Source organism: Symphalangus syndactylus, chromosome 4, assembly GCF_028878055.3.
Source record: "Symphalangus syndactylus isolate Jambi chromosome 4, NHGRI_mSymSyn1-v2.1_pri, whole genome shotgun sequence".
Taxonomy (NCBI): domain Eukaryota; kingdom Metazoa; phylum Chordata; class Mammalia; order Primates; family Hylobatidae; genus Symphalangus; species Symphalangus syndactylus.
Window position 1 is genome coordinate 130,729,913 of NC_072426.2, and position 22,799 is coordinate 130,752,711.

The 22,799-nt window shown below is 36.9% G+C and overlaps 1 long non-coding RNA gene across 1 annotated transcript in view; it reads right to left on the reverse strand.

Moving 5' to 3' along the window:
• LOC134736509 (uncharacterized) overlaps positions 1 to 11,813 on the reverse strand; it is a 92,739-nt gene extending 80,926 nt beyond the window's left edge. The window contains exons 1-2 of the long non-coding RNA XR_010120574.1: positions 11,623 to 11,813; positions 7,568 to 7,602 (exon numbers count right to left, since the gene is read on the reverse strand). This is a non-coding gene — a long non-coding RNA (uncharacterized lncRNA). The remainder of the gene's footprint in view (positions 1 to 7,567; positions 7,603 to 11,622) is intronic.
• Positions 11,814 to 22,799: the final 10,986 nt, after the last annotated feature.

Here is a 22,799-nt window from a genome sequence, read left to right on the forward strand (position 1 = left end):
ACAGAACTAGAAAACCAATTCTCACAGACCAAAAAAAAAAAAATGGTAAGAGAGGGAAAACAGAAGGCAAATGGTAAAATGACTTAAAAATTATATTAACAAGAATTATTATAAACTTACTATGTACTAGGCAGTGTCTTGCTGGCTAGGACAAGCACCTTTGCTCTTGAGGAGCTTACATTTCTCTGTAGAGATAGGCATAAAAAAATAAAATTAAAAGTTGATGCCTGCAAAGATAGTATACCATGTGTGTATAATATATAGATATATTAAGTGGAATGAGATTCTGCGTCTATAGAGGTGTTAGAAGAGAGTTTGGGGAAAAAGGGTCATCTTGATTTTGCTTTTGACAACAGGAATTTTTGAGAAAACTAATGGTGCAGAGCCATGGGCAACTGTATAAAGAAATGATGTGATGTGTGAAGGAAAACAGGAGAATTTGTGCCTCCAGGGTGCTGTTTCTTAGATTCAAAACTTACGCAACTATCAATAGTCTACTGCTTCATATAGAAACCTCAAAACTTATTTGCATTCAAAACACACAACTGATGCTTATTTGTTGTTAAGTTTGAGCAGTTTGAGATTATCTTTCTGTGCATTATGTGTATATCACATAGTTTAGTAGAAATAGGCTATTTCAAATATACCTATTTCAAAGGCTCATTATGTAGACGGAGTTGGATATCTGTTGTTTCCCCAGAAGATCACAAGTAAGAAAGTGAAAAACAACCGGTAGATTTTAAGTTTATATTATACCATCGATGCAGTACTACAATGATATTTCTAAGATTTATCTTCTGAGGATAACTTTAAGAAAAGGAGGGATAAGTTTTCTCTCTAGGCTAAGTCCTAGCTGGAGGTTAGATTAAAAAAAAAAAAAAAGACTGCCTATAAACGGAGAAACTGTTAGAAAGAAATACGGCATTATGTACACCTAATATATAATTATAATAACGATTGTGACTACAATTAGTTGTCCTTAAGTCAGTTTTTAATATCATGTACTTTATCATGGTAGTCAGAACTAAGAATCTGCTGGTTTAAATGCAGGCTAAATTCCTAATTAGCTAGAAAATCTTTTCTTCACCAAAGCTCTAATTCTTGTACTATAATTAGATTTAAATTTGTAGTATCGATTTGGTAGTAATTAAATCTATGTAAATATTATGGTGTTTATATTTGGAAACAGATTGAGACAAAAGAGTTGCAAGCTAATTACTTTCTAGAAAGGATTCTAAATAAATTAAGATGAAGTAGATTATGGCACAAAACAAGAGTGGATGTAAAGATTTATTAATTTTAGAAAAGAAAAATTCTTAAATCAGAGAAGACAAAAAATCATGTTTCTAATTATTTGACTTTAAAAAATATTGCATACATAAGTGAGATTATACAGTATTTTTATTTCTGTGTCTAGCTTATTCCACATAGCATAATTTCCTCTAGGTACATCCACGTTGCTGCGAAAGGCAGGAGCTCCTTCTTTTTAAAGGCTGAATTACATTTCATTATATATATCACACTTCCGTTATCCACTCATCCGTAGATGGACACTTCTGTTGTTGTTATACTTTGGCTATTATAACTAACGCTGCAATGAACATCTAAGTGAAGATATTTCTACATGGTGCTGATTTGTCCATGGTGCTGATTTCATTTCCTTTGCATATAACCAGAAGAGGGATTGGTGTATTATATTATGGTAGTTTTATTTTTATCTTTTGGAGGAAGTCCTGTATTATTTTCCATATGACTATTATCAATTGACATTTTCACCAACAACGTACAAAAGTTCCCATTCAATTACCTCCCATCAGGTCCCTCCCATGACATGTGGGGATTAGGGGAGCTATAATACAAGTTGACTTTTGGGTGGATACACAGACAAGCCATATCGTTCCTTGGCCCTTCCAAATCTCATGTCCTCACATTTCAAAATGCCTTTCAATCATGCCTTCCCCAACAGTCCCCAAAGTCTTAACTCATTTCAGCATTTACTTAAAAGTCCACAGTCCAAAGTTTCATCTGTGACAAGGCAAGCCCCTTCTGTCTATGAGCCTGTAAAATCAAAAGCGAGTTAGTTACTTCCTAGATATAATGGAAGTACAGGCATTGGGTAAATACACTCATTCCAAATGGGAGAAATTGGGCAAAATAAAGGGGCTACATGCCCCCATGCAAATTCAAAATCCAGTGAGGCAGTCAAATCTTAAAGTTTCAAAATGATCTTTTATTCCATGTCTCACTCCCAGGTCACATGGATGCAAGAGGTGGGTTTCCATGGTCTTGGGCAGCTCTACCTCTGTGGCTTTGCAGGGTAGAATTTTCCTCCTGTCTGCTTTCAGGGGCTGGCGTTACTCAATGCCTGCAGCTTTTCCAGGTGCATGGTGCAAGCTGTCAGTGGCTCTTCATTCTGGGGTCTGGAGGATGGTGGCTCTCTTATAGCCCCGCTAGGCAGTGCCCCAGTGGGGACTCTGTGTGGGGGTTCCCACCCCACGTTTCCTTTCCACACTACCCTAGCAGAGGTTCTCCATGAGGGATCTGCTGCTGCAGCACACCTCTGCCTGTACATCCAAGCATTTCCATACTCCTCTGAAATCTAGGCAGAGGTTCCAAAACCTCAATTCTTGACTTCTGTACACCCGCAGGCTCAACACCACATGTAAGCTGCCAAGGCTTGCGGCTTACACCTTGTTCAGGGTTCTCTAGAGGGACAGGACTAATAGGACAGATGTATATATGAAAGGAAGTTTATTAAGGAGTACTGACTCTCATGATCACAAGGTCAAATCCCACAATAGGCTGTCTGCAAGCTGAGGAACAAGGAAGCCAGTCCGAGTCCCAAACCTCAAAAGTAGGAAAGCTGACAGTACAGTCTTCAGTCTGTGGCCAAAGGCCTGAGAGCCCCTTACAAACCACTGGTGTAAGTCCAAGAGTCCAAAAGCTGAAGAACTTGGAGTCAAATATTCAACAGCAGGAAGCATCCAGCACAGGAGAAAGATGAAGTACGGAAGACTGAGCCAGTCTAGTCTTTCCAGGTTCCTCTGCCTCCTTTTATCCTAGCTATGCTGGTAGCTGATTAGATGGTGCCCAGTCTCATTGAGGGTGGGTCTGCCTCTCCCAGCCCACTAACTCAAATGTTAATCTCCTTTGGCAACACCCTCACAGACACACCCAGGAACAATATCTTGTATCCTTCAATCCAATTAAATTGATGATCAATATTAACCAACACAAATTTACCCCTTGTCAATTTGAAGTCATATGCATCTACTGAAATCATACATAATCCTCAAATAAAGACAATAATAATAAGGTCATAATTACACCTAACATAATACAGCTATCCTTTGTACAACTGGAAGTACACCATTCCCCAACCCAAATGCTATAACATAAAGTTAACAACACTTACTTAAATGCTGATATGAAGTCAATAAATCTTACCAATCCCCAACCCAAATGCTATAACATAAAGTTAACAACACTTAAATGCTGATATGAAGTCAATAAATCTTATGTCACGTGATAAAGGAAAAAGGAAATAAAATGAAGATATTTTCTTAGCACAAGTGTATACATGCATAAACATGCTCTTAACAAAATAAGGAGGAAATACTCATAACAACTACAGTCCTCCTTTCTGCAACTGGTCACATGGTTGTAGCTTGGATTGATGACAACCTTCTTCTACTACCCATTCTGTATTTCCTTTGCCTTCAGCAAGCACCTCAGCAGATCCTGGTGGAATGACCGAATCCTTCATTTCTAAAGGGTCTGGGCCATTTGTAGGTCTGCCTGCATTGAGTTGCTGTAGTTTCCCATTGACCTTAAGCACAGGGCATTGTGATAGTAAGAGATGCCCTATGGGATCTCCTGTATTCCACACATACTCTTCCTTACCTCCATTGTGGAGGAGTAGACTGATTTTATCTTGATAGTCTGGGTCAATCACTCCAGCCAACACTGTAACTCCCTTATTAGCCTGTTGACTTAAAGGTAGGAGGAGCCCAAGATGGCCAGATGGCAATCTTAACTTGCAGTTCAATAGAATCATTGTTGTGTCTCCTGGAGGCAACATTCCTCCTTCTGGAACTAAGACCTCTAGGCCAGGAGAATGTAATGTTGTGAGAACAGGAAGGAAAACTTTTGCTAGTGGATCACAAGGGGTGATGGTGAGTGGTGCCACTTCCACTTCCACCCCTTGATTCCTGGACCCATGAATCCTGGCTATGGGATAAACAGTACCATATGCAGGACACTGATTCAGAACATTCACAGCTTTCTGAAGAACTTTGCTTCAGCCTTGCAAAATATTGTCACCTAGGTGGCATTGTAATTGTGACTTCAAATGGCCATTCCACCATTCTATCAATCCAGCTGCTTCAGGATGATGAGGAAAATGGTAAGACCAGTGAATCCCATGAGTGTGAGTCCACTGCTGCACTTCTTTAGCCATAAAGTGGGTGCCTTGGTCAGAAGCAATGCTATGTGGAATAACATGATGGTGGATAAGGCATTCCCTGAGTCCATGAATGGTAGTCTTGGCAGAAGCATTGTGTGCAGGAGAGGCAAACCCATTGCAAGAGTAAGTGTCTATTCCAGTGAGGACAAACCACTGCCCTTTCCATGATGGAAGAGATCTAATATAGTCAACCTGCCACCAAGTAGCTATCTGATCACCCCAAGGAATGGTGCCATATCGAGGACTCAGTGCTGGTCTCTGCCACCCAGTGGTGGCCCAATTTGGTGGCAGTCAGCCTTAGTGAGTGGAAGTCCATGTTGTTGAGCCCCTGCATAACTTCCATCCCTGCCACCATGGCCGCTTTGTTCATGGGCCCATTGGACGATGACAGGACCGGCTGTGGAAAGAGGCTGAGTGGTGTCCACAGAATGAGTCATCCTATACACTTGATTATTAAAATCCTCCTCTGCTGACATCACCCTTTGGTGAGCACTCACATGAGATACAAATATCTTCACCATTTTTGATCACTTAGAGAGGTCCATTCACATACCTCTTCCCCAAATTTTTTGTCACCAATTTTCCAATCATGCTTTTTCCAAGTCCTGGATCACCCAGCCAAACCATTGGCTACAGCCCATGAATTGGCATATAATCACACATCTGGCCAGTTCTTCTTCCAAGCAAAGTGCACAATCAGGTACAGAGCTTGAAGGTCTGCCCACTGGGAGATTTCCCTTTGCCAATGTCCATTAGGGATGTCCTAGAAAGGGGCTGTAGTGCAGCAGCTGTCCACTTTTGAGTGGTGTCTACGTATTATGCAGAGCCATCTGTGAGCCAGGCCCTAGTTTTCTCTTCCTCTGTTAATGGATCACAGGGAACTCCCTATAAGGCCGTCAGTTCAGGCTGGGGAGAGAAGACAGAGTGGCAGGAGTGGGGACAGTGGGCCTTTGAGCCACTTCCTCATGTTACTTACTTTTGCCCTCAGGACCTACTTGAGCCCAATCATGTGTATACCACTTCCATTTGGTTATGGAATGCTGTTGTGCCCACTTTAAGACTAGATGGGGCAGAAAGCACCCAGTTTATGACAGGCAGTTCGCATGGTGACTTGATGACCCATAGTTAAACATTCAGTTTCTACCAAAGCTTAGTAATAGGCCAAGAGCTGTCTCTCAGAAGGAGAATAGTTATCTGCAGAAGATGGCAGGACCTCGCTCCAAAATCCTAGAGATCTCCACTGTGATTCACCTATGGGAGCCTACCAAAGGCTCCAAACAGCATCCCTATCACCACTGACACCTCAGTGTCAGCACCTTTGGATCTGCTGGGTCATATGGCCCAAGGAGCAGAGCAGCTTGCACCACAGCCTGGACCTATTGCAGAGCCTTCTCTTTCTCTGGACTCCACTCAAAACTGGTGACCTTTCAGGTCACTTGATAAATGGGCTGGAGTAATACACCCAGATGAGGAATGTGTTGCCTCCAAAATACAAATGGGGCACTAGGTGTCGTGCCTCTTTCTTGGTTGTAGGAGGGGCCAAATGCAGCAACTTATCCTTCACCTTAGAAGGAATATCTCAAAAGGCCCTACACCACTGGGGCTCTAGAGACTTTACTGAGGTAGAGGGTCCCTGAATTTTAGTTGGATTTATTTCCCACCCCATGGCACACAAATGTCTCACCAATAAGTCCAATGTGTTTGTTACTTCCTGCTCACTGGATCCAATCAGCATAATGTCATCAATGTAATGGACCAGTGTGATATTTTGTGGAGAGGAAAAGCAATCAAGATCTCTGCAAACAAGATTATGGCACAAAGCCAGAGAGTTGATATACCCCTGAGGTAGGACAGTGAAGGTATATTGCTGGCCTTGCCAGATGAAGGCAAATTGCTTCTGGTGGGCCTTATGGATAGGAATAGAGAAAAAGGCATTTGCCAGTCAATAGCTGCATACCAGGTACCAGGAGATGTGTTAATTTGCTCAAGCAATGAAACTGCATCTGGTACAGCAGCTGCAATTGGAGTCACCACTTGGTTAAGCTTACGATAATCTACTGTCATTCTCCAAGATCCATTTTCTGCACAGGCCAATTGGGAGAGTTAAAGAGAAATGTGGTGGGAATCACCACCCCTGCATCTTTCAAGTCCTTGATGGTGGCACTAATTTCTGCAATCACTCCAGAGATGCGGTATTATTTTTTAATTTATCATTTTTCTAGTTAGAGGCAGCTCTAATGGCTCCATTTGGCCTCTCCCACAATAATAGCCCTCATCCTACCAGTCAGGGAGCCAATGAGGGGATTCTGCCAGCTGGTAAGGACATCAAATTCTACAATTACGTTTCATTATGTATAGGAATAATATGCTATTTGTTCTATGTATTGATAGAAACCTTTAGCTCAATAGTGCTTCTCAATGTTTTTAATCAATGAATCCGAATAACAGAGAACACCCTGAAATTTGAGAGTACAGCTCAAAATAAGTTCATTTCATGAGCAACCAAAAATTCATATAATTTTGAATTAACTGCAAAAATATTTTGCGGCATTAAATTAGTATTTTAATTTACTTATTTTTCCAAAATGTTTTAATAAAATTAATTAGACTGAAAAGCCTTGACATTTTAACTTATTTTTGGACATTTAAATTTATTTTCAGAACTCCAGCACATAGCCATTTGGCCTAATATGAGAAGCTTGAGCATAGGGCCAAAGTTCAGTATTTGTCTCTAAGTTTAGCCTTCTGTAACTGTGTAACATAGGGTAATTTATTCAATCTGTATGAGCCTCACGTGTCTCAGTTGAAAACAGAGATACATATTCTTATTTGGCTGCATAATTGTAAATGTTGAAGTTAAATGAGAGGTTGTAATGAGTTCAAGTGTAGATTTTAAAAAGGTGAAATCATGACTCTTATGTAAAAATAAAATGAACTCTTGTCAAAAAATTTATTCAACTCCTTAATTATAAGAAAGATGTTATGAATGGTCCAAAGAGCTTTTGTGAAGTAGGTATAAGTTGACAAGTTAACAAAGAAATGTTAGGAGTTTTGGAGTGGGTGCAAAACTGATTAATATCCAATAGAACCTTAAACTCTTACCTCTGGAATGATCAGTTTCACCAGACAGAAATAATCTGCAATTTGAACAGGTGAGAATATGCAAGTTAACTTCTGCCTTGACAGATTAATAAATTGTCTCATCAATAGAAAGTCAAACTCAGCACTACACTGAAAAAAGCCTAGTAATCTCGTCTGCCCATTTCTAATTTTTAGATGAGTCTAAAAGTGAATGGGGACTGGAGAAATAACTGCATTTATAAAATTAACGTAGAATTCATTTTTAAATGGCTAGGGAAAATTTTAAAAATTATAATATTTTAAACATTAAATGTGTATTATTTTTTAGGTAATGCATGTAAACTTTATATTTATTTTTCACCACAAATCTGAGTGGTATCTTAAGGATTTTCACCATTGTTCAGACAGTGAAACTGAGGCTGGGAATATTATTTATATTTACATTCCAAAAATATTCTACCCCATCTCTTCAGCTTTTAGCTGTATTTAGATATAATCCATCATAAAAGTAAAATAATTTTATTGTGGCTCTACTTCTAGCTACTGTTTTGGCTCATGGCTGGTATCATATACAATAATGTTGGCTTTGTAGCCGGAGTACATGAAGATATCAATGCATACAATCTTGCTCCTGAGAATATAAGATATGAAATACTCCTTGTGAGGATAAAGAAAGGGAGAGTGTAAGAAAGAGAAGATGAGAGAGAGAACTTACTGGTAGAAGAATTCAGAATTGCTGAGTTTTGGGGGCCCAATTGAAGCCGGTAAATGTTAATTTATACTTTTAACCACCTGCATTTTGACAGATTCATTTTGTGATGTTTCCATTTTGTTGTTGTTTTGTTTTAAGCAGCTCTCAATAGGCTTAGGAGATACCGTGACAAGACAAGCAGTTGGGTTTTTGTTTTGTAACAGCACAGGAGAGGAAAACTTGTAAGGATACAGGTACATTTGTGGGCGTAAGTGTGAATAGTTGGATGGCTTCTATTTTCTTTGTGAAAAAGGATAACTGATAGCTACTAAGTGAGGAGGAGCTGGTAGAGCTGGAGTATAAGACAAAGTTAAATTCTTTCAAGTCTGAATCCAATAACCTCCTCCCTTCTCAGCATCTCACTCTTCTTGTGAGAATATTAAACTGAAGGCATAAAACGAAGGGAAGAATTCAGAGGAAACTTTTCTTTTGTAAGGAGTTCAAAGAAAGAGAAGCCAAGAAGGAAATGAAAGGTTCAGTCCGAAAGATAGAAAAAGGACCAGGAAAATCAAAGGAGTGGAATTTTGAGATGTAGAAAGGCCAAAAGCAACAAAGCTGCATGATGCAGGGTTAACGTAGGAGGAGAAAAACTTTTCTCAGTAATGAGGATGTTCTTAGCAACAGCAGTTTTTAACAGCTGTATGAAAGGAAATTTTTTTTTTTTAATTTGAGAAGAAAATAATTCAAATAAAATGTGGAGTATATTTTTAAAAATCATTGATGTATAATTGATGTACAAAAACTCTACATATGTAATGCATTTTGTTGGTGCAAAAGTCATTGCGGTTTTTGCCATTACTTTTAATTAAAAGTAAGTAACATTATTTTTAATGGCAAAAACCACAATTACTTTTGCACCAACCTAACACACAACTTGATGAGTTTAGAGATAAGTATAGAGTGCTTTTAAACTATACTTTCAGAAATGTTGAAAAATACATTTATAATAGAAAGGGAAAGTTTGTTTTCTTAATATTTAAAGAGATTTTTTGTGTAGTAATAAGAAATGCATGAGTATTTCATTAAAGATGGTCAGAAAAGTTGAACCAGAAATAAAAATGACTAATAATTATTTTAACATATTAACTCACAACAGTAATAACATAATGAAATGGATGCCATTATTTGCTTTATAAAACTGTTAAGTTATAAAAGAATGAACAGTTTTATATGCTACCTGTCAGGTCTAATTTTACATTCTTCTAGGGAGATGTAAAAGGCAATTTTCAATGTATAGGAAAGCTTGTAATAAAGTTGGTTAATTTCAATTTTTATATTTTGTGTTAAGAACTTTATAAAATATAAACTATTCAAGTAATTTATTTATATACCACAAAAATGTTTGTAATTACCCAAGCAAGCATAACAGTGAACAGTTAAAAATGACCCAAATGTCTAAAAATAGGAGATTGGGAAATGCTCATATAAGGGAATATTAAATGTCCATTACAATTATACCTTCAAAAGGCAATTTACTATAATTTAAGAAATCACAATTTGTTATTAAGGTAAAAAAAGCCTTAAAACAATAGGTACTGTATCATTCCACTTAGAAACATTAACATATACATACCATCTGGGAACAAATATTACTTGGAGGTATTTCAAACAAAAAGTTATGCTTTCTGTTTGCTTTGTTCATTTCATTCCACATTTTAAACTTTGATCTATGGTACTTTTATAGTTGCAAAACAAAATTCTTGAATTAAAAAATTTTGCAGTGAAGGAAAAAATAAAGTTGGAATGGTGAATGAAATGAAGATTTAGAATTGAGCCTAATTTCTTGGTAAGGTAGTGTTCACTTGGGTATTTTTCTTCCCAAATGGGAGGCAACCAATGGAGACTGACAGTGGAAGAGCCAAGAATATATGTATTTCAAGTGCTTAAAGACAACCAGAATCTTATCTTTTTCACTGATCACAGATCTTTTCTATATACCAACAATACACTAATTTCTTTATTATTTCTCTGTGGAATGCCTTTTGCTATTTCTGTTTCTTAGCTCAATGTCTTCTCCAATTCTTTTCAAAAATAAAATTAAAGTCCTATTGAGCTCAGGGTCAAATTCAGGTCAGACAAGGCAAAACAAACAAAATGTCTCCCTAATAGTTCTGAAAGATTCTCTCAGGACTAAAACCTAATCTTATGTTTAATGCATTTTTATCATCATCAGTGGAAATAATACTAAATGATCTCACTGATACGATTCAAATTTTGGTGCTATAATAATGAAGTATAAACAAAAACGCAGAAATAACTTAGATGTAAAACATGATTTTATTGTTTCATATTTAATTATTTCATGGCTTAAATTATGCTATATGGGTCATACTGTATAACTGAGAGCCCACTGTTGGTTACACTTTATGTTCTGCAAGTCTTTACTTAGCTCTGTGACCTTTTTAACTTCTCCTGATTTTAATGTGTTCCTTTGATAAAAATGGAGCTGGGCTAAAGCAACTTAATGTGCAGCAGAATCACCAGGTGATGCTACTGTCATTGCTGTTCTAGGGACCACACTTTGAGAATCACTGAGTTAGCTGACATTTTAGATTTCTTCTAGCTTAGAAACTCAAATCTATATGCTCAAGGCAGTGCACTGACACAGTATAAGGGCACATTGGAATGTTTTACCATCATTTACATAGTTAGACCAATCAGAAGACTGGTCCTAGCCCATGTAATGTTGTTATAACAGAATATCTGAGTCTGGGTAATTTATAAAGAAAAGAGGTTTATTTAGCTCATGGTTCTGAAGGCTTGGAAGTACAAGAAGCACAGAGCTGGCATCTGCTCAGCTTCTGGTAAGGGCTTTTTGTGTTGTGTCATAAAATGATGAAGAAAGTCAAAAGGGGCACAGGCATGTATGAAAAGCTGAAACCTAAGGGACAGCTTGGCTTTGTAACAACACACTCTCAAAGGAACATCTCTGCAAAAACTAATCCAGTCTTGTAAGGGTGATAACTCACTCCCCACTGGAGCACCAAGCCATTCATGAGGGATCCGCCTCTATAACCAAAACACATCCCACTAGCCCCACCCCCAACAGCACCACAGTGGGGATCAAACTTTAACATGAGTTTTTTTGGGGAACAAATAAACCAGAGCACTGCTAAAATCCTCTTTATTCCAGATGTGTAGCATTTCTATGATATTCTTTCTTACAGCAAGATAAGGAAATCATTTCACACAGAAAGAGAGAAAATTACTTTAGTAACAGTTTACTTTAGACAATTTACTAGATGCCTTAGTATTTTGCATATGCTGCATAAAACAAAATACCTGAGACTGAGTAATTTTTAAAGAACAGAATTTTATTTCTTACCGTTCTGGGGCTGCAAATTTCGAGATCAAGGCACAGGTGCTGGCAGGTTTGTTGTCTTGTGAGGTCTCTGCTTCTAAGCAGTTGGTCTCTGCTTCCAAGAAGGCATCTTAACTACTACTTCTGGAGAGGAATTCTGTGTCCTTATATGGCAGAAGGCAAAAGGACAAAAAAGGGACAAACTCTCTCCATGATGCACCTGTATAAGGGCAATTAAGAGAATTAATCCCATTCTCAAAAGAGCAGCCCTGCTGGTCTAATCTCGTCTTAATTGTCCCAACTATTAAAATACTATCACATTGGCAACACCTGAATTTGGAGGACTATATTCACAACACAGCCTTCTTTCTGTCCCTGCTCCCCCATTTGTGTTCTTCTTATATGCAAAATACATTTACTCCATTTCAATAACTCCCCAAAGTCTTATCTCATTCCACCAACAATTTTACAGACTCAGTCCAAAATTTTATCTAAACATCATATGGATGAGATTCAAGGTACAGTTCATCCTGAGGCAAAGTCCACCCCAGCTGTGAGCCTGTGAAATCAAACAACTTATGCGCTTTCAATTTACAATGATGAGACAGGTAAAGGACAGACATTTTCATTCTGAAAGGGAGAAGTAGGAAAGAAGAAAGGAAAGGTGTGGCAGGTCCTATGTAAGTCCAAGACCCAACAGAGCAAACAACATTCAATCTTAAGCCTTGAGCTCATCTTCTTTCACTCTTATGTCTCACCTTACACTGGGATGGAGGTGGGGCCCCTAGGGCCTCAGATAGCTCTGCCCCAATCTGTGCTTCAGCTCTCGTGCACTGAAGTTGCATGCCTACGACTCTCCCAGGCTAGCACTGTACACTGGTCACTCTACAGTTTTGAGGTTTATGGGTGTCTCTGCCCGCACTGCCTAGTAAACATTTTCTTCGTGGGGACTCTCTGTGGTGGCCCAGACCCCACAGGCTCCTGAGTATTGCCCTATTAGGGGCTCTGTTTGAAACTCTTGGCCCTTTGGTGGTTCTCTGCCTGGGCCCTGAAGCTGGCTGGGACATTTTTTTGAAATCTAGGTGAAGGTAGCCATGCCTCTACAGTTTGTGCATTCATTGAGTCAAAAGAGTTAGCACCATGATTATGCTGCCAAGGTTAATGATTTATGTCCCCCAGAGGAGTGGTTCAAGCCACAGCAGGGGTCACCTGGGCCACATCTTGGATGCTGAGGAGCTCTGTGCCTGAATGTGGGAAGCAGAGATCTGAGATGGCTCTGGCCAGTGAGCCTGGAGTTCCTACTGGCACCCCAGTCCCCTCCTTCATAAGTATTCTGCCATCAAGGCCCTAACATTATGGATCTGCAATGAACATGGCTGCCCCGAAAATCTTCAAAATGCCTTTGAAGTCATTCTTCTATGGTTTGATAAATAGCATCTGGCTTCTTTCTAATCATATGAATCCCTTTAGCAAATGGTCACTTGTCCTTGGTCACATCCTTGGTGTTCTCTCCTATACATGTTATACATTTTTTAGTCTTTACATAGCCAGGCTGGGAATTGTACAAATCTTTATGCTCTGGTTCCCTTTTAACAATAAAATTTTGTCTTTAAATCATATCTCTCTTTTGCATTTCACTCTAAGCAATTGAAGGAAACCATGCAGTACCCTGAATTCTTTGCTGCTTAGAAGTTCCTTCCTCCAAATAGCCTAGTATATCATTTTTAAATTCTTGCTTTTCACAAAGTTCTAGGACACAGACATAGTTCAGCAAAGTTCTTTGCTACTTTGTAACAAGGATAACCTCTCCTCCAATTTTCCAGACCTTCTTTCTCATTCCATCTGAGACCTCATCAGAATGGTCTATAATGTTCATATTTCTACAAACATTCTGTTCACAGCCACTTAAGTCATCTCTAAAAAAATTAAGCTTTTATAATAGCTCTCATCTTCTTCTGAGTTCTCACAAGAATAGCCTTTAATTCATGACAATATAGGCTTTTTCTAGAATTCGCTTCAAAACTATTCCAGCCTCTACCCATTATGCAGTTCCAAAGCTGCTTCCACACTTTTAGTTATTTGTTACTGTAATGTCTCAATCCTGGTAACAAATTCTGTCTTTTTGCTTCTATTTTAAAATACCTGAGACAGGGCAATTTATAAAGAAGTGAAATTTGCTTATCACAATCCTGGAGGCACAAAAGTCTGAGTTCAAGGCACTAGAATCTGGTGTCTGGTGAGGGCCTTCTTGCTATGTCTTCACATGATTACCAGCTGAAAGACAAGCAAGGACTAACTCCCTCCATCAAGTCCTATTATAAGGTCATCTAATCCCATGCACAAGGGAGGAGCTCTCATGGCCTAATCACTTCTTCAAGTGATTGTGGATATGATTTTTATGACTTAATATTGGGAAGGCCAGTGTTGGTTCTGCTTTTTCTCCCCAAATGACAAATTATCTATCTATCTATCTATCTATCTATCTATCTATCTATCTATCTATCATCTATCTATCTATCTATCATCTATCTATCTATCATCTATCTATCAACTACCAATCTATTAACATAGTTTTAGATTAGGATACAGATTTGTCATTTGTCTGTTAAATTACTTAAACATTTTCACAAAAATGTATTTTTTATTCTCCTTTTCTTTCTTATTTTATTTACTGTATTTATTTGCACGTTTATAATTACTGAAAAGACACTACAAATAATAGAATAAACGTCTGGGGTATGGGGAAAGAACAAAATGAAAGAAATTGGAAATGTTTTACTTATTTATATCACATCAAATAAAAATCAAAGGCAACCAAGAGCCAAAATAGTCAAAAATATACAAAAGAAGCAGGCAGAAAATATATATAGGACCTCTACCCCAGAGAATAGACAAAGGTAAACATAAGGTGACAGGCCATTTAGGCAGTTAAATGTTTATTCCTGGCCTCAGAATTGGTTTTCTTTGTTTTTACAGGGACTGAAAGGTCATTGTAATATATCTTTACTATAAAACAAAACACGTTTTACTAGGTGGTTAGGAAAGACAAAGTGCCAACAACAATGCATTGCTGGGAACCATTTTAGAACTGTTCAGTAAATAATACCCTTAGCTCCTCAGCATATTCTAAACCAAGTGGGATTTGAAATACCACACCTACAGAGTATATTTATCATCTAGCTTTCCCATTGAAATGCCAATGCATAATGGAGTATTGTAACACAACTTGGCAGGAAAACAGTAAGTGCAGCTTTTTCTTTACATGATTTTCAAAGAATCTTGTGCGATTGAAATACATAACTGCCATCAGAAGAAACAAAAGTCACGCAGCTTTAGCACATCACCATAGTAAGGAAATGAAGGAGCCAGTGTTATCATTCAACTAACCATCTGTTAGTTGTGCAGACCTTCAATTTGTTCAGACCTTCAATTCTACAGCACAGTAGGGAAAACGCAAAATACCCAGGATAAAAAAATAAAAGTCAAGTGGCATTCACCTTTTCACATGCCAGTCTTAATCAAAAAAACAGAGATTTGGAAGAAAATTTTCTAAGCATTTTCCATAGTGCAATTGCCCCAGATTTTCAGATGATATTACATTTTGATAAAAATATTTGTTAGCAGAAATGACTCTATTTTAAATTTTAAGAAAATAATTAACTCAACAACTGACATTTCCTTCAGTCATTCTCCACTTTGATTTTTAAATTAATGTTCTTCTTATTCTGTTATTAACTGCAATACAGAAGAGAAGGTTAAAGTTACTTAGATCGACTATTATTTGCTCCAGAACGTTTCTTTCCAAACTCAAATATAAACAGTCTTCATACGTAAAAGCTACCAGTTACAAATTTTCATATTCTTAAACTACTAACTTTATCTTCATGGGCACTGAGTTAAGACATATGTAGTGGGATCGAAAGGTTCCCTATTTTGACAAAGTGTGGTCCATATCCCAGTAGCGTCAATGTCACCTGGGAGCTTGTTAGGATAAGGAACTGTATTTTAGTGAGCTCCCAGGTGATCATGTTCACATTAAAGTTTGAGAAGCATTGCTCTATATAACTGATGCACAAATGCAAACTAGGGAAATGTAGTATGGGGGTTAAGAATCAAGTTTAAATGAGTATCCACATTTTAAATTTACAAACAGAATATAAGAAATCTTATTATAACATAATACTTTAAATTTCTATATTTTGAGAATACAGTTGTTAAAGATAATCTTTTTTGGTTTAATTCAGCTATAAACCACTGTTCTTTCTAAAAATACAAGTTATATGTATAAATCAAATATTTAGTTTTGATTATTGAAATGTAAACAGAGTGGTACCCTAAATATGTTATTGATGTCTGTTTTTTTCCTTTTTCTACATTTGTTCAGTCTTTAACAAGTGTTAATACTAACCTATCTCAATAATAAAAATTCAAGGCATTTTAATTTTGTCCTGGATTCATTTTCAGGTCCTCTAATATATGAGTTTATCACCATACTCTTCTGCACAGTTTAGAAACCTGAAGGGTCATCTCTGTATCCAAACTACATTGGACACATGCTAAATTAATAATAAGGCACAAATGCTGGTTTCTGCTATAGAGTCATCTCTTTGTATTTAGAAAGCTATAGAAGTGTCACTCTCTGTGACGTATGTACCAACTTAATTGAAAAATATTTTTCATTATTTTGTTTTTATTGATAGTGAAATGTATAATTTTTATTTTAGAAGGACATTGTAATATATCACACACCAAGACATTTTAAATAGAACAATTCACACATTTTAATTCTATTCTGCTTATGAGGTATAATAATAATCTTAATATGAAGCATAACAATTCCATTGGAACTTATTAGAATAATTTAGAGGAATAGTGCTAACCATGTTTAGCCAAATCCTGGAAGCTTTCTATAGTGTAGCATAACATTTTTTTCTGTAATATTACCATTACTACTATAACACAAAGAATAAAAATCTTAGGGTTTTTTTGTAATGAAGGTATAAATGATCATTTTGAAACATGGTAAGAGAAATATGGAAAGGTATCTTCCTGAATGTGACCTGCTGTTCTCTTAACCCAATGTCAGCCCCACAACTCCCATCTTCAATTAGTGAAGCAGCTTCTGAAGCAGCCAATCAAGGCTGTGAGATTTGAAAAAAATATTCTGGTGTTACCAGGTTCCTGAATGAGAAATCAGGCAGTGGGCTTGTTCCTTTCTGGGCCTACAAAGAGCTTGGTGTCCAGCAGTGAGTTTAGTAGCAGTCATCAGAACTGCATGGAGTCTGCAGAGAGCTTGGTGCTCTGACATCCCTGGGTCCCTGAGAGGAAAGAGGGTAGCTCCAGCTTAGATCCATGTTCCTGGGAGGACCTTGTGGTCTCCTGGGCTTAGTGTGGCTGCTGAAAATTTGAATCTGTAACTGAATCTTCTCTATTCCTGAGGCTGATGGATAATATTTACCTGCCCCTGAAGAGAACTGGAAACTGTCAAAGAACACACTTTGAAGAAATTGAGTTTAAAGATTGCATTGGCTTTTATTAGTAATTCCTGAATTGGGCAGCATCTCCTTTATAAAACAAAAATGTACTCCAATAAGCTGAGCAGTGGAAGTGGGCTTTATCAGCCGAAAGAGGCTAAGAATCAGAAACAGGGAACAAAAAGAAAACTGTTTCTTTAGGAGTTACTCGTTTTTACAGGGTTAAAGCAGAAGGAACATTCTTGTCATTTCTTGTCATGCGGCTTAGGAAGACAGGGCCTTTTATAATTGGTTGCTGTGAATTTCCTGTTTTTTGAAAAACTAGCTCATTTTAAAGTTCAGTTGGACTACATGGTACCTAGCACAAGTAAATCCATTGTTTGATCTGGTTCACTGGGTCTTAGTGCAGAAGCTCATTCCAATATAATGACCTCCCTCAAATTTTATTTAACAGAGGAAAGGTTTGTTGCTAGTGTAGAGTAAGCTCAGGCTTACTGAAATTTCAGAAGAAGCCAAACATAAATCCAAATATACATTAGAAATAAGTAAAGAAAAACAATAATTCTACTGGAAGTACTCAACAACTTGAAGGAGAAACAATAAGCAAAACATGCAGTTCCTGGTGAAATAGACTTGCTGGAGAAGGCAGGCTTCAAGCTGATAAATAAGTGAATAAACAATTTTAGCAGATTTGATTATAGCAACCAAAGCTATTGGGAAACAAAATACTCTGTGAATTTTGAATATTGAAATTGCAGAGAGAGCAAATAGGAAAAGAAATGGAATTTATGAATACAAAAATATGAGATTTGTAAAGTGGATCCGTAAGAAAAAAGAAAACAGGAAAACTTGAAAAGTTAAAAATTGGAGAAGAAAATCTCTTGTCTTAAGCAGAATTGATGTTTATCCTGATAAAGTTTATAAAGTCTATAATTATAATGATAATGTCATAAACTTCCAGATTAAAGAACGCTTCTTAAAGGGAAACAAAGAGTTGGTTTGGCATCAGGTGTCTTATTAGCAACACTGGAAGCAAGAATACTGTGGGAGAGAATTGCTGCCACTCAAAAATTCTATTTCCAGCTGAGATATCATTTACCAGCCAGAATGAAGGAGATATAGATTTACTTCTGGAGGAATTTAAAGGCTGCATCACCCATCAAGGAAAATACCAAAATGAGGTTTATAACCAGTAAATCAAAAGACACTTTAATATGGGACTGATGACACAGAGAGGAAATACCAGTGAATGATAAATATATAAGGATCATGATAAATGATAGGAATGGTGCAATATAATGTTACATGAGGATGCTTGATGTAGAGAAGACACAGTGCAAGGAAAATAGTAATTGAAATTAAAAGTAGAAACTTATCTCAGCAAAAGTATAATCTGGTGGGTGGCAGAAATGGAGCATTAAAAGCATTAAAAGGGAATCAAGAGAATAGAGCCTTTGGTGATGCAAAATATAGGATATTTTATATTTATATAATAATACTGATATATTCATTAATTCTAGAAATGTTTTTTGAGTGTGTACTATGTGCCAGACATTTCAATTATGTTATTGAAAAAACATCAAAGATGCTTGTTTTTGGTATATGTGCATTTGATGATGATATATAGAAAAGCAATGGAATTGCTAAGAATGGAAGAAATTCCATATTTCCCTGGGAGATAGGGAAAATGAATAATAGTTTGATCGACTAGCAAAATTAAGAAAACAGAAAAAGAGGGAAAATTAGCAGTATAAAACAGAAAAAATAAAATCTTCATTATAATTTCTTTATTTTTTTAGAGACGAGTTCTGTTTCCAAGACTTGAGTGCAGTGGCTATTCACAGGCACCATACCGTTGCACTACAGCCTTGATCTCCTGGGCTTAAGCGTTCCTCCTTCTTTTAGACTGACTATGAAGATGAGGAATTCTTATATTAAAAATACTGGTTATATTCCATTTTCTGTGGTTATGGTTACATGAATGTGCTTACTTTGTGCAATTTACAGAGATGTATAGTTATAATTTGCCACTTTATACTTCTTTAGCAGTTAATTTAAAAACACACAAATAGACATTTTTTAATGGTTGCAGAATTTTGTATCTTACTTTTCAATTTCTTATTGTTAAATATTTAGGTTTGTATGCAGGTGTTTGTGTGTGCATACGCATGCCATGGACATCTCTGCCCAGAAATCTTGAGCAAATCTTTATTTCCTAAAGCACAAATTGATTTGAGTCTAGGATGAAAATTTAATTGAATGATCAAATAAAAATAAGAGGTCTGTTTACTATATCAAAGGTCATTCCAAGAGAGTTTTCTAAGTCTAACCTTCATTAAACAAAGGCTCTTGTTTCTATCCTTTCTTTTTTTTTTTCTTTTGATAAAGAAACTTTTCTAGAAAAGAGTCCAAGGCCCTGGACCAGGCAGGAGCAGGATGATGCTCCTCCCTTTCAGAATATTTTTTTCAGAGGTTCTTGAGCTTATTCAGAACATGACAACAAATATATCTCCTTTTAAACAGCGAGAAATGAAACAAGGACAGCAACATCTTGAAGGAGCTGTTCGTTGCTGCAGATCCATGGAAACAATCACCCACACACAAAAACCCGTCAAGCAGGGAACACTTGACAGAAATGACAAAGTAGGTTTTCACCAGAGAAAGCCTGCAGAAATCTACATGAAAACCTGTCTTCCAAAAGGATCATTATGTTAAAAAAAGGAGATGAGCGTGTGGCATCCTAACATTCTCTCTTTGGGTATCTCTTGAAGATGCAAATCAAATTATTTTATCACAAATGAATACATATCATGTACAAGGGAAGTCATGAGTGCAGGCTGACAGGAATGTTCTTTTAAAACAACTACAACTATTTCTCCATTTCCAGTTTAATAGAGAACAGAACCTGCTGAAAATCCTAACAATATCTGTCCAGATTAATGGATTTTTTAAATGCCAGAACCAAAACTATTAATTATTGACCACTTAAATGGTCAATAATTAAGCCTTGTATTGTATTAACAATTTTCATAATTTCCTCTAGTCCCATTCAAAGCTTTTTGAAGGACTGTCATTTGTTGCTATTTTAAAATAAACCTAAAGGGAAAATGTATTTGAAGAGCAAAATATTTCTTTAAAACCTTCTCACCAACTGGGTGATTTCATACTCTAGACTAGGGCACAGAATTGTCAATAAACTTTTTGTGAGTTAATATATGGAAATAGAGAAGGGATCAATTGCTAAAGGAACTACTTCTTTAGTAGTTACCAGATACAGTTCTCAGCCAGATCTCTCTCCTGAGCTTCAGATATGCACATCAAATCTCTTATTAGACTTCCTCACAGCCACCTCAAAATTAAACTAGGGTTGTTAAATCTCTGCACTATTGACATTTTTGGTTGTCATTCTATGTTGTGGGAGGTTGTACTGTGCACTGTAGGGTGTTTCGCACCATCGCCGGCCTCTGCACATTACATGCCAGTAGGACATCCCACAGTTCTTACAACCAAACATGTTTCTAGACATTGCCATGTGTCACCTGAGGGGACAAAAATCAGCCTTGGTTGAAAACACTGAATAAAACAATGTCCCAACTGAACTCACAGTTTTATCTTTTTATTTTTTATTTTTATTTTTTATTTTATTGAGATGGAGTCTCGCTATGTCACCCAGGCTGGAGTGCAGTGGCACAGTCTCGGCTTACTGCAACCTCTGCCTCTCAGGTTCAAGCGATTCTCCTGCCTCCCAATTTTTGTATTTTTAGTAGAGAAGAGGTTTCACTATGCTGGCCAGGCTGGTCTCGAACTCCTGACCTCAGGTGATCCACCAGCCTTGGCCTCCCAAAGTGCTGTGATACTGGCATGAGCCACCATGCCTGGCCACAGTTTTCTCTTCTAAAGATGATAATTTTCCTGTGTTCTCTATATCCATGCTGTTGTCCACATTAGAAATCTGGGAGTAATCAATTATACCTCATGAGATTTGTTCCACCAAAACTTCTTTTTATGTGTATGTATTTTGTTTTGTTTTGTTTTGTTTTTGAGTCTCCCTCTGTCACCCAGGCTGGAGTGCAGTGGCGCAATCTCAGCTCACAGCAAGCTCCGCCTCCCGGGTTCATGCCATTCTCTTGCCTCAGCCTCCTGTGTAGCTGGGATTACAGGCGCCCGCCCCCATGCCCGGCTAATTTTTTTTTTTTTTTTTTGTATTTTTAGTAGAGACGGGGTTTCACTGTGTTAGCCAGGATGGTCTTGATCTCCTGACCTCATGATCTGCCCACCTCGGCCTCCCAGTGTGCTGGGATTACAGGCGTGAGCCACCACACCCAGCCTTACGTGTATGTATTTTTATGAACACTGTAACATCCATAGCAGAAATACTCAGTTAATACTTATATGAAATAAGAAAACACCTATTTATTTGTTCTTATTGAACAGATCAATCTCTCACTAGACAGATGAAGCAAAAGGGAAATACTGGTGACCAGTGAATATATGTGGATCATCATGAGTGATCAAAAGTACATAATAAAAAGTTCGTGAGGATGTTTATGTGGATGGAATATAATTGAAGAAAAAACATAATAGTTGAAGTTAAAAGTATAAAGTTATCTCTGCAAAGCATCATCTGGTGGGTAGCAGAAAGAGGGAAGCAAAACCATTCAAAAAGAGAATCAGTGGAACAGAGGCTTTTAGTGTGGCAAAATTTTGTTATTTTGCCTTTATATCCTATGATAAGCTTTTATAATATTTCATTAAGCCCCAACAGCCCTAATTATATCTTTCAAATGCAGTTTATCTATTCTCATTGAATTAATTAATTTCCCTCTCATTAGACAGGTTCACATTGTTGCCGAGTTCCAAGGAAGCCAAGCACATCAAATTCAAAGTCAATGATTCCCCTTGGAGGTGCAGCACATGCAGCATGCAGAGGCAAAGACATAGTCCTTACAGTTTGCTCAGATCTTAATTTTCTCTCACCCAGATCATCATGTAACTCTCTCAAATAAAGCCTGTGCTTCCAGCCTTGCCTAATTCTATCTATATTACATATTATAGCCAGAATTTTTTTAAATTTTGTTTTATGAGATATATCATATATACACATAAATCATATGTATAATATAAATAATAAGAATAGATAAATAAAAATAAGAATAATTAAAAAGAAAACATCATAGAAATCACCACCCACGTCAAGAAATGAAACATAGCCAGCTCTTCACTGTGCCCCATTGCCTCATGATTCTATTTTCCTTCTTCTCAAGATAGCGTTATCCTGACACTTGTGATAATATCATCCATACTAGATATTTATGGCTTACTCCCCTATGTCTTCATTTCTAAGCAACATGAATACATCTTTCATTTTTAAGTAATCTTAAAATTTTTAAGATTTAGTTTTCTTAAGATTTAGTTTTTTTTAAGATTTAGTTTAGTTTTGCTTGTTTTTAAACTTATTTTTAAATTTTTCTTAAATTTTCAAATATAGTCATATCAAGTTACTTATGAGATCTTTTATATATTGATTTTAATTTTTTAATATTTTATGGTTACATAATAGTTGTACATATTTATGGGGTACATGTGAAATATTGATGCATACATACAATGTGTAATCATTAAGTTAGAATAATTGGGATAGTCATCCCCTCAAGCATTTATCATTTTTGTGTTAGGAATATTCTAAATGCAATATTATAGTTATTTTGAAACACACAATAAATTATC